This window comes from Nerophis lumbriciformis, linkage group LG11, assembly GCF_033978685.3.
Source record: "Nerophis lumbriciformis linkage group LG11, RoL_Nlum_v2.1, whole genome shotgun sequence".
Classification (NCBI taxonomy): domain Eukaryota; kingdom Metazoa; phylum Chordata; class Actinopteri; order Syngnathiformes; family Syngnathidae; genus Nerophis; species Nerophis lumbriciformis.
This window is the reverse complement of record NC_084558.2, coordinates 10,099,737-10,111,591: the sequence shown is the minus strand read 5'-3', so window position 1 is coordinate 10,111,591 and position 11,855 is coordinate 10,099,737.

Genomic DNA, 11,855 nt, shown 5'->3' with positions numbered 1-11,855 from the left:
GCTTAAAGGTGAGCTTTCACGACGTTTTGACATCTGTGTTGAGTGAGGTTTTCGAAGTTTGGTTTGCGGCGATCCTGGTGTTATGTACCATTTTGTATTTTTGATAGGGGCTGTCGGTAGTTTTAGACATTCTCAATTTGATTCAAGCAACCTAATTATAGAACTTCCAAGGCTATATTAATTTCATATTATCATTTATGACATAGCATAAGGTTATCCAAAAAATAGTGCTCGATACCGTAGTAGAGCGCAATATATGTATGTGTGGGAAAAAAAATCACAAGACTACTTCATCTCTACAGGCCTGTTTCATGAGGGGTTCCCTCAATCATCAGGAGATCTCCTGATGATTGAGGGAACCCCTCATGAAACAGGCCTGTAGAGATGAAGTAGTCTTGTGATTTTTTTTCCCACACATACATATATATATATATATATATATATATATATATATATATAAATCTGACCTGGGGACGGCGTGGCGAAGTTGGTAGAGTGGCTGTGCCAGCAATCGGAGGGTTGCTGGTTACTGGCGTTCAATCCCCACCTTCTACCATCCTAGGGCAAGATACTTCACCCCTTGCTCCTGATGGCTGCTGGTTAGCGCCTTGCATGGCAGCTCCCGCCATCAGTGTGTGAATGTGGAAATAGTGTCAAAGCACTTTGAGTACCTTGAAGGTAGAAAAGTGCTATACAAGTATAACCCATTTATCATTTATTTACCTACTTCTCCAATCTATGTTGGTTCTAGCTATGAGCCACATGGGCAATTGACCAAAGCAACATGATATGAGGTGCTCCAAATCTTTAACAGCGATGGAAATTGACATGGGCACGGTATTCTTACCGCTGAAATAAACCACCATCTTCTTTGTTTTCTCCACATTTTGCTGCAGATGATTCTGCCCACACCGCATCACAAAGTTATCCACCAGTGCTGAACTCCCTGTGCACCAGGGTTCATACGTCCAACATGTAGTCTAAAACAGTGATTCTTAACTGTGCCTCCTAGAAAAATATCTGTTTCTCTGCTGTGGTCAGTATGGGTATTCAGTTGTAATACACTTTTCCACCACTCTTGGCGGCACTGACAATATCAAACAAACAGAAGAAGTCTGGAGTTAAACTCATAGAGAAGTTTCATAAGCGCAAAAATTATGACCAAAATGGTGAAGCTCTATTTTCACACGTGCTTTAACTTTATTGACAGTGTATTATTTGACAAGTATTATTTATTATCAGTTATAATTGATTAATTTTACATGCGTAATTGTATGTAAATTAATTTTGTTATCAGTTTTTATGAATCACTTCTTTTGCAGTATATTTGGCTAGTATTAATTTTTGTAATCAGCCTGAAATAAGCCTTGATAATAATCTTTGTGATTAACAGATGGTTTCATATCATTTCACAAGGTTTATCATGTTAAAATGTAAGTAGGTTTGATAAAATTATTGAATACCAATAAAATCAAGAATAAGATCTTTAATTCAATGTTAATATTTGAGTGGGCCCCGGGCCCCTTTGTAGTGAAAATGTTGGGCCCTAAGGTCAAAAAGGTTAAGAACCACTGATCTTGTGCCCGTCTAATGCTGACAACCTAGGCACTTGTTTTATAATTCTGCACCTAAATATGATGTCTACAGGTAAAATGTATCGAAAAAATAGACAGAGTAGTGATTTAGTCTTGTTTTGTAATGAGTTTCAGCACATTCTGGAACACCCACTTTCAGCTCCAAAATGGGGGTGGGCCTTCATCAGCCTGCTGACGTCACCTGAGGAAGACTGGAAACAATCTCATATTATGTAGTATGTATTTTGGTAACATATTCATCCCGATATTTTCGCTCAAAATTTGAATGAAACATTAAATATGGCTGCCGGTAGCAATACAACTAAAGAAGGGGTCATCCTGCATACATTTCCAAATGACAGGAATATAAGGAAAGTATGGACATCTTCAGTGAAATTGACACATGCATGTCCAAGCAAGAGGAGTGCAATTTGCAGCAAATATTTTAATGATTCTGATTTCAAATGAGGGATTTGGTCAAAGTGCGGTAAAAAAAAATGTAAAAGAATAACGCCAAATGAGATGCTGAAAATCAGTGTTAGTGAGCATTTCTTCTTTGCCAAGATAATCCACCCAATATCACAGGTGTGGCATATAAAAATGAGGATTAAACAGCATGATTATTATACAGGTGTAATTTAGGCTGCCTACAATAAAAGGCCACTCTAAAATGTGCAGTTTTATCACACAGCACAATGCCGCAGATGTCGCAAGTTTTGAGGGAGTGTGCAGTTGGCATGCTGACTGCAGGAATGTCCACCAGAGCTGTTGCCCGTGAATTTAATGTTAATTTCTCGACAAATAAGCCGTCTCCAAAAGCGTTTAAAGAATTTGGCAGTACATCCAACCGGCCTCACAACCGCAAACCACGTGTAACCCCAACAGTCTAGGACCTCCACATCCAACAGGTGCACCTCCATGTTCGTCTGAGACCAGCCACTCAGACAGCTGCTGCAACAATTGGTTTGCATAACCAAATTATTTCTGCACAAACTGTGATAAACCATCTCAGGGAAGCTCATCTGTATGCTCGTCATCCTCATCGGGGTCTTGACCTGACTGCAGTTTATCGTCGTAACCGACCTGAGTGGGCAAATGCTCATATGAATCCCAGTTTTCACAGCGTGTGTGACGTCGTGTGGGATAGTGGTTTGCGGATGTCAACTGTGTGAATTGAGTGACCTATAGTGGGGCAAGGTTACGGTATGGGCAGGCGTATGTTATGGACAACGAACGCAAGTGCATTTTATTGATGGCATTTTGAATGCACAGAGATACAGTGATGAGATCCTGAGACCCATTGTTGTGCCAATCACCCGAGACCATCCCCTCATGTTGACAATGCAAGAATCTGTACACAATTCCTGGATGCTAAAAACCTCCCAGTTCTTGCATGGCCAGCATACACAGCGGACATGTCACCCATTGAGCATGTTTGGGATGCTGTCGATTGGCATATACGACATTGTGTTTCAGTTCCTGCCAATATCCAGCAACTTTGCACAGCCATTGAAGAGGAGTGGACCAACATTCCACAGGCCACAATCAATAACCTGATCAACTCTATGCGAAGGAGATGTGTTGCACAGCGTGAGGCAAATGGTGGTCACACCAGATATTGACTGTTTTTCTGACGCCCCCAGACCTTCAATAAAGAAAAACTGCACATTTTAGAGTGGCCTTTTATCATGGGCAGCCCAAAGCCCACCTGTGCAATAATCATGCTGTTTCATCACCATCTTGATATGTGCGGTGGGATGATTATCTTGGCAAAAAAGAAGTGCTCACTAACACAAATTTAGACAAATTTGTGAACAATATTTGATTGATTGATTGATTGAAACTTTTATTAGTAGATCGTACAGTACAGTACATATTCCGTACAATTGACCACTAAATGGTAACACCCGAATACGTTTTTCAACTTGTTTAAGTCGGGGTCCAGGTAAATCAATTCATGGTAAGGAATAGGTTTTGATATTTATATAGCAAAAGTTGTATATCGTTAAGTTCAACTGGTGAACAACGGGAGGAAAAAAGAAGCGTGTTAAACCTTTGTTTGTATTGTCATTTTTTTTATATTTACATCTAAAAAGTATTGAGGGTAATCTTCCATCCATCCATCCATCTTCTTCCGCTTATCCGAGGTCAGGTCGCGGGGGCAGCAGCCTAAGCAGGGAAGCCCAGACTTCCCTCTCCCCAGCCATTTCGTCCAGCTCCTCCCGGGGGATCCCGAGGCGTTCCCAGGCCAGCCGGGAGACATAGTCTTCCCAACGTGTCCTGGGTCTTCCTCGTGGCCTCCTACCGGTCGGACATGCCCTAAACACCTCCTTAGGGAGGCGCTCGGGTGGCATCCTGACCAGATGCCCGAACCACCTCATCTGGCTCCTCTCGATGTGGAGGAGCAGCGGCTTTACTTTGAGCTCCCCCCGGATGACAGAGCTTCTCACCCTATCTCTAAGGGAGAGCCCCGCCACCCGGCGGAGGAAACTCATTTCGGCCGCTTGTACCCGTGATCTTGTCCTTTCGGTCATAACCCAAAGCTCATGACCATAGGTGAGGATGGGAACGTAGATCGACCGGTAAATTGAGAGCTTTGCCTTCCGACTCAGCTCCTTCTTCACCACAACGGATCGATACAGCGTCCGCATTACTGAAGACGCCGCACCGATCCGCCTGTCGATCTCACGATCCACTCTTCCCTCACTCGTGAACAAGACTACGAGGTACTTGAACTCCTCCACTTGAGGGTAATCTTTCTTAGCACTATTTTAAAAATACTATTTAGTATGCCCCATGTTGCTCTCATGTTGTTTTTGTTCCTGTCAAATAAATGTCTATAATATTATTTTCCTCATGGTCATAGTATATTGGTTAGTTTGGTCTTATATATTTTTTTTTTTTTTGCCTCGATAGATATTTTGTTGTAAATGTTCTTTATAATGTATTTTTTTTGTTACAAGCATTTTTGTCATCCATGGTTGATTGCTTTTCTTCTGCTTCTTACTAAGTTGTTTCCATGGACAATATTTGTCATAAAGTATCTGGAAGGTATTTAGAAAATTACCGTATGCTTCAAATCATCTGCATGATTTTCACTGTACACATTGTCCAAACGTTGTTCTCTCAGAACATTCTGAAAAGCAATTATACTTTTCTCTGTGCATATTCCTTGAAATGTCTTTTCAACATTCTCTTCCTGTAGTTTCTGTCATAGATTGTGAAAACTGGTAGGTGATCATCATCAAGCGTACCAAAGTGACTTGTGATTCTGCATAGCCTTGCGATTTTAGGAAATAGAGTCATGCTATGAATTGTATCTGTGAAATCACCAAGTTGTCTTTTAAGTTAAAAGTTAAAGATAAATGATGATTGTCACACACACACTAGGTGTGGTGAAATTTGTCCTCTGCATTTGACCCATCCCTTGATCACCCCCTGGGAGGTGAGAGGAGCAGTGGGCAGCAGCGGTGGCCGCGCCCGGGAATCATTTTTGGTGATTTAACCCGCAATTCCAACCCTTGATGCTGAGTGCCAAGCAGTGGTTCCCATTTTTATAGTCTTTGGTATGACTCGGCCGGGGTTTGAACTCACGATCTAGGTGAGTCAAACGTACGGCCAGAGAGCCGGATCAGGCCCGCGAACAGGTTTTATCCGGCCAGCGGGATGAGTTTGCTAAGTATTAAAATGAACCTTAAATTTTTGAATGAAAGAAACTGCTGTTCTAAATGTGTCCACTGGATGTCGCAATAGCAATTATTTGTATCTTTGTACATATGTACAAAATAAAACACATGATGTTAGTACATCAGTCGAGGAAAATGATCAAACTACATACATAGCATACTGTAATTTTATTTTGCTATAATATTTTCATCTTGATAGATTGAAAATGAACACCAATGAGTTGACTGATGAACATTATCCCAATTTATTCAGAAAATATAAATAACGACAAATAAATATATAATACTATTAACCGCAACATGTAGGTGTAAAAAAAAAAACAACAACATTATGATTTGTACATTTTCAAAATGTGCTTGTTCTATTTTTAAACAAAGAAAACAATTTGAAGTTGTTTTTATTCTTAAGTTATCGTGCCGTGATTTTACCTGTCCAGCCCACTTGGGAGTAGATTTTTCTCCATGTGGCCCCCGATCTAAAATGAGTTTGACACCCCTGCTACATTAACCACAAGGTTAATACATAATACAATAATTCTATCCTTCAAGTTCTAAATGTAGTTCTTTTTTTTGCATAAATCCATGTCACTTGGGATGGTTTGTTGAATTGTCCCCAAAAAAGTTAAACACAATGCATTTTCTTCGGTCCAGTAAACATTTTTATTAAATCAACTTTGTAATTGTGAAAAATATAGACAATTGGTAAACAAACGTGTAGTGTTAAACCACTAATGATAACATAAACTAGCTGGTGGTGCTCTTGTTATATTTTTTGCTTTGAAAAATGTTACTGTGAGGAAGTTGCAAACAGCATCCGTATGTTAAAATTCACCTTTAAAATTACATCAGCCATTTCTGTACGGGCCTGAAAAATGGTGCATTTAGGGACAAGCAGGAATCCGCACATTGTAATGAAACAGGCCCGGCCCTAACCAATCTGGCGCCCTAGGCAAGATTTTAGGTGGCGCCCCCCCACATCGGCAGTGAAGTGTATATACTCACAAGAAACCGAATAGCTTTGTCTTTGACCTTTTTTTTTTTACTTACAACTATACCTAATATATAAAGGGGTGGAAAAGTGACTATTACCTGCAGGGCAAACATTAGCTAACCAGAAGGCAATAACAATGTAAACAAAAAACACCTGCTTAAAATATATAATACAAATGTCCCAGAGGAATGTAGGTGGGAGTACTGTAATTACCTAACGTTACATTATTATTTTCCATAACAATTTAGCCCCCTCCACAATATTAACCCGACGTTAAAACAGAACTAGCTATTTATTGATTAGCAATTGCCGACTCATGTAACATTAGCTTAATGCTAAAAAGCCAGGTTACTATCACATTCTGTAACAGACAAATCATTTCATGTAGGCTAACGTTACCTACTTGCTACCTCTGTCTTTTCTCGTTTCTCCTCCTCTTCTTTTCTCTTTTTTCTTCCCTGGGCACCTGACAGTTTTGGCCGTTTTGACATCTTGTGTTGATTTTTTTGATGTGGTGACGTCCAAAAAGAGTCATGATACGGGAAGGGAGGGGGCACACCGTGCGGGGGGTGGGGGGGGAATGTTGTAACAAATAATATTTCTATTAAATAGGCTTTACTTTGCATTTTAATTAACGTGGGATTATTTTTTGTATTTAGAAATAATAGTACCAACTTTTTTTCTCTTTTTTTTTTTTTTCTCTCCAACATTTGTGGCACTTGCGTGGCGCCTCCTGATGGACGGCGCCCTTAGCATTTGCCTATACGGCCTATGCCACGGGCCGGCCCTGTAATGAAATGTAGATCAAACTAAACAGATATAATCCTATCAATGAGATTTGCATTAATGTCATGTTATTATTTCTTAAGGCAGAAGAGTAAATTTAATTCAGGTGGTGTAAATTAGATTTTTGAATTTGACTTATGAGACAACATACATTTAATAATAGCAATATATGTCAATTTAATTGTACTGCAGAAGTCTAAAAGTGATATTGGGCAATCGACTGCAATGTTGCATATAGTGATAGTCTCAGATGTTGGTTGGACTGTCAGGCAGCAAACCACAAAAATGCCATCTAGCCTCCAGCGTGTTCCATTTGAACTACTTAAACATAACAGCTTCACTTTTCTGTGCGTGTGTGTGTGTGGTTGCTTGTAAGTGTGTGTGTGTGCGTGTGTGCGTGTGTGCGTGTGTGTGTGTGTGTGTGTGTGTGTGCGTGCATGTGTATGTTTGTTTGAGAGAGAATGTGTGTAATGTATGCGTACATACGTGTTGACGATGATATCACCGCACCTGCTTTGTTTGATTGATGGGATAACTTAAAGTAAGCATCTTATCTGATTTGGGCCAAACGAGATGAAATGCCGACGTAATACAAACCCTTAACATACCCATTATTTTATTCAGATTTTCAGGTTTATATTTTATCCCGAGACTCAAACCTGGGTCGAGTGAGAATAGGCAACGAGCTAAAAGCCCGAGCTGTCAGTAAATTAGTTTTTAACTGAGTACTGGCCTCTGTTACACTAGCCCATTTTTAACAGTTTTTTTTTTTACATACATCATTTGATTACCTTTTCTATCATGTTGTGTTCTTTGAAGGATGTTACTCTAATTACCTGCAATGAGGTGGAGACTTGTCCAGGGTGCACCCCGCATTCAACTCGAATGCAGCTGAGATAGGCTCCAGCACTCCCAGAGAGGGACAAGTGGTAAAAAAAATAGATGGATGGATGGATACTCTCATTACCCAATTACAAGATGGTATTTTTTTCCCTGGAATAAAAGGTTTAAAAGACAGTTGGTGTTGCAATCCGGCATCGGGAAATGTTTGTGATTCCCAATGATGCGGAGGACAGCAGACAGCGTGCAGATAAGATGAGTTGAATTCCAAAGATCACAATAACAAGACCAGGGCGTGTGTTGCTTAAATGCTTTAACGAGGTGTAACCGACTCACGGCTCTAAACATATCATAAAACAAAAACGTAGCTGGTAGTGTATAGCCAACATAACAGTCGCGTAAAGCAAACAAAAAACCCACAAGGACTGGCAGGTTGAGAAGGACATATAAAGGGGAGTGATTAGTGATGGCAGCAGGTGGGGACACTAATCAATAAACAAAAACCGGTGTGTGTGATTGGCGCAACCAGAACCTAAACAAAGGAGGGAGCAGTGAAAGAAATCTAGACTCAAAACCAAAATAACAACAAAAAGCATGACAAGGCAGGTCATGAGTTCGTCCTATATTTGGGGTCTAGAGATGATGAGTCTAAGGTTCCATAAAATACTTTACAGTATTGACCTAAAATAAGATGCAATTTTTTGTGACTGAAAAACAGTCTGAAAATCAACAAGTGATTCCAAACGACTCAAAGGTTGCCTTATATCCGGGTCATTTAGGTATGTGTGGAGTATTTAGGGCAGAGGCGTCAAACTCAAGGCCCGGGCCCAGATCTGGCCCGCGACATCATTTTATCTGGCCCGCAAACACCTGCAAATGATATGTGTCAATAAAGTACTTAATATTTTCTCACGAAACGTAATTTATTTTTTTCATTTTGACAGAAAAAAATATATGTACTGCTTGAAATTGCATACCTTTTAATCTTTAATAGTATCCAATATTGCAACAAATATCACAGTAGATTATCATACTTTCCAAACATGTTTTTGTCTAAATAAAAATACTTAACTTTACAGCAAACTACCCATCAAATTAATAAAAATGACAATACATTTTACGTTGTTCTTTACAGCAGGTTACTGTAAATTGAAAATAACTATTACTGTTTTTTGCGTTAAAATTCTGTTGACTGAGCTGCCAGTTTTTGACTGTAAAATCTACGGTTGTTGTTCACTATCCATCCATCCATTTTCTACCGCTTATTCCCTTTGGGGTCGCGGGGGGCGCTGGAGCCTATCTCAGCTACAATCGGGCGGAAGGCGGGGTACACCCTGGACAAGTCGCCACCTCATCGCAGGGCCAACACAGATAGACAGACAACATTCACTGTTGGGTTTTATCAAATAAATTTCCCCAAAAAATGCGACTTATACTCCAGTGCGACTTATATGTGTTTTTTGTTTATTACTGTAAATGGAAAGACGGTACATTTGTTTTTACGGTAAAAAAAAACTGGCAGCGAATTTGCCAGAATAAAAAATAGAACTTGTACTGTTTTTCCATTAACAGTATAATGCTGTAAAAACCAATGCCATCAGTGTCTGAATGTGTGTGTGAATGGGTGAATGTGGAAATAGTGTCAAAGCGCTTTGAGTTCCTTAAAAAGGTAGAATAGAGCTATGCAAGTGTAACCCATTTACCATTTATCATTTAATGTAACTTTAACAGTAAAATTCTGGCAACTGAGCAGCCAGCTTTCTTCGATAAATAAAGATAGAATACTATTGACCGCAACATGTAAGTGTAAAAAAAAAAACAACAACATTATGATTTGTACATTTTCAGAATGTGCTTGTTCTATTTTTAAACAAAGAAAACAATCTGAAGTTGTCTTTATTTTTAAGTTATCATGCCGTGATTTTACCAGTCTGTCACACTGGGTAGTAGATTTTTCTTCATGTGGCTCATAATCTAAAATGAGTTTGACACCCCTGGCATAAACAGAGACTGCTCTGCTTAGCATAACCATTTTTTTTTTTCAATTATATGCACATCATCAGCATTGAAATTGCCCATTTAACATGTGCGTATTAGTCGCACGCTCTCATGTGCACTCTATTTCAGCGCCCCTGCGGAACACGTCCACTTAAAATTCCGGGCACTGCATGTGGTCTGGATTGTATCAAATGTTATTACTTACACTCATTAAACGATTAATCGAAGCAACATAATATCCAGTCATTATGCGGTATTGTCCATAGAATTTTGCGGACACAAATGTATATATTCAATATTGTACAAAGGATGCAACATGACAAAATGTGGAAAAAGTGAAGCACTGTGAATACTTTCTGGATGCACTGTACAAAACTTTTTTTTTTTTTCCTAATCAACTTTATCAATGAATTGTTGCAGTCCTAAATATGTGTATAATCAGATTGATCCCAGGCTCGGGATCTTTCTGTGTGGAGTTTGCATGTTCTCCCCGTGACTGCGTGGGTTCCCTCCGGGTACTCCGGCTTCCTCCCACCTCCAAAACATGCACCTGGGGATAGGTTGATTGGCAACACTAAATTGGCCCTAGTGTGTGAATATGAGTGTGAATGTTGTCTGTCTATCTGTGTTGGCCCTGCGATGAGGTGGCGACTTGTCCAGGGTGTACACCGCCTTCCGCCCGATTGTAGCTGAGATAGGCTCCAGCGCCCCCCGCGACCCCGAAGGGAATAAGCGGTAGAAAATGGATGGATGGATGGAAGTAAGCAAACAAATATTAAATACATAAATAATCTTTGTCTCAAAAAAAAAGGAGAAAAAAAATGGTGGAAGATGTTCATCATAATTCTTGTTCTGTGTACTTTGTGAACACTTGTAGTTTGAACAGTCTCTTAAACTGAATCATATTGGTGCTTTGTTTGATTCCTTTGGTTGATCTATTCCACATACTGATATGCTAAAGGTTTTAAGTAGGGATGTCCGATAATGCCTTTTTTGCCTATATCCGATATTCCGATATTGTCCAACTCTTAATTACCTATTCCAATATCAACCGATGCCGATATATACAGTTGTGGAATTAACACATTATTATGCCTAATTTTGTTGTGATGCCCCGCTGGATGCATTAAATGTAACATTAATGTAACAACGTTACAACATTTACCTACTCAGTGGCCTAGTGGTTAGAGTGTCCGCCCTGAGATCGGTAGGTTGTGGGTTCAAACCCCGGCCGAGTCATACCAAAGACTATAAAAATGGGACCCATTACCTCCCTGCTTGGCACTCAGTATCAAGGGTTGGAATTGGGGGTTAAATCACCAAAAATGATTCCCGGGCGCGGCCACCGCTGCTGCCCACTGCTCCCCTCACCTCCCAGGGGGTGATCAAGGGTGATGGGTCAAATGCAGAGAATAATTTCGCCACACCTAGTGTGTGTGTGACAATCATTGGTACTTTAACTTTAACTTTTTAACTTTAAAATAAATCAACTCAAGTTATGGAAAAAAATGCCTTTAAGGTTTATTGGCGCTCTGTACTTCTCCCTATGTCCGTCCGTGTACCACTCCGTACAGCGACATTTTAAAAAGTCATACATTTTACTTTTTTAAACCGATACCGATAATTTCCGATATTACATTTGAAAGCATTTATCGGCCGATAATATCGGCAGTCCGATAATATTCTCTCTAGATGTACCAGCATACAAATGTTTTAAATTAGATTTTCCTCTAAGGTTATATTTCTCGAGACTTGAAAAAGACATACATTCAAGTTTATTTTGAGAGAGTACAACAAAAAATTACCACATAATGTAAATGCTGTAAATTTTTAGAAATAATGTTTATGTGAGGTCTACACTCTACTAAGTAACTTTGTAGTCAATGGATAATTTACTACATTCACTGAGTATGTTTAAGATGGCGTTTCTATCGTGTTAATACCTTTTTGCAGTAAGGACATTCTGTTGGATGATTCTAT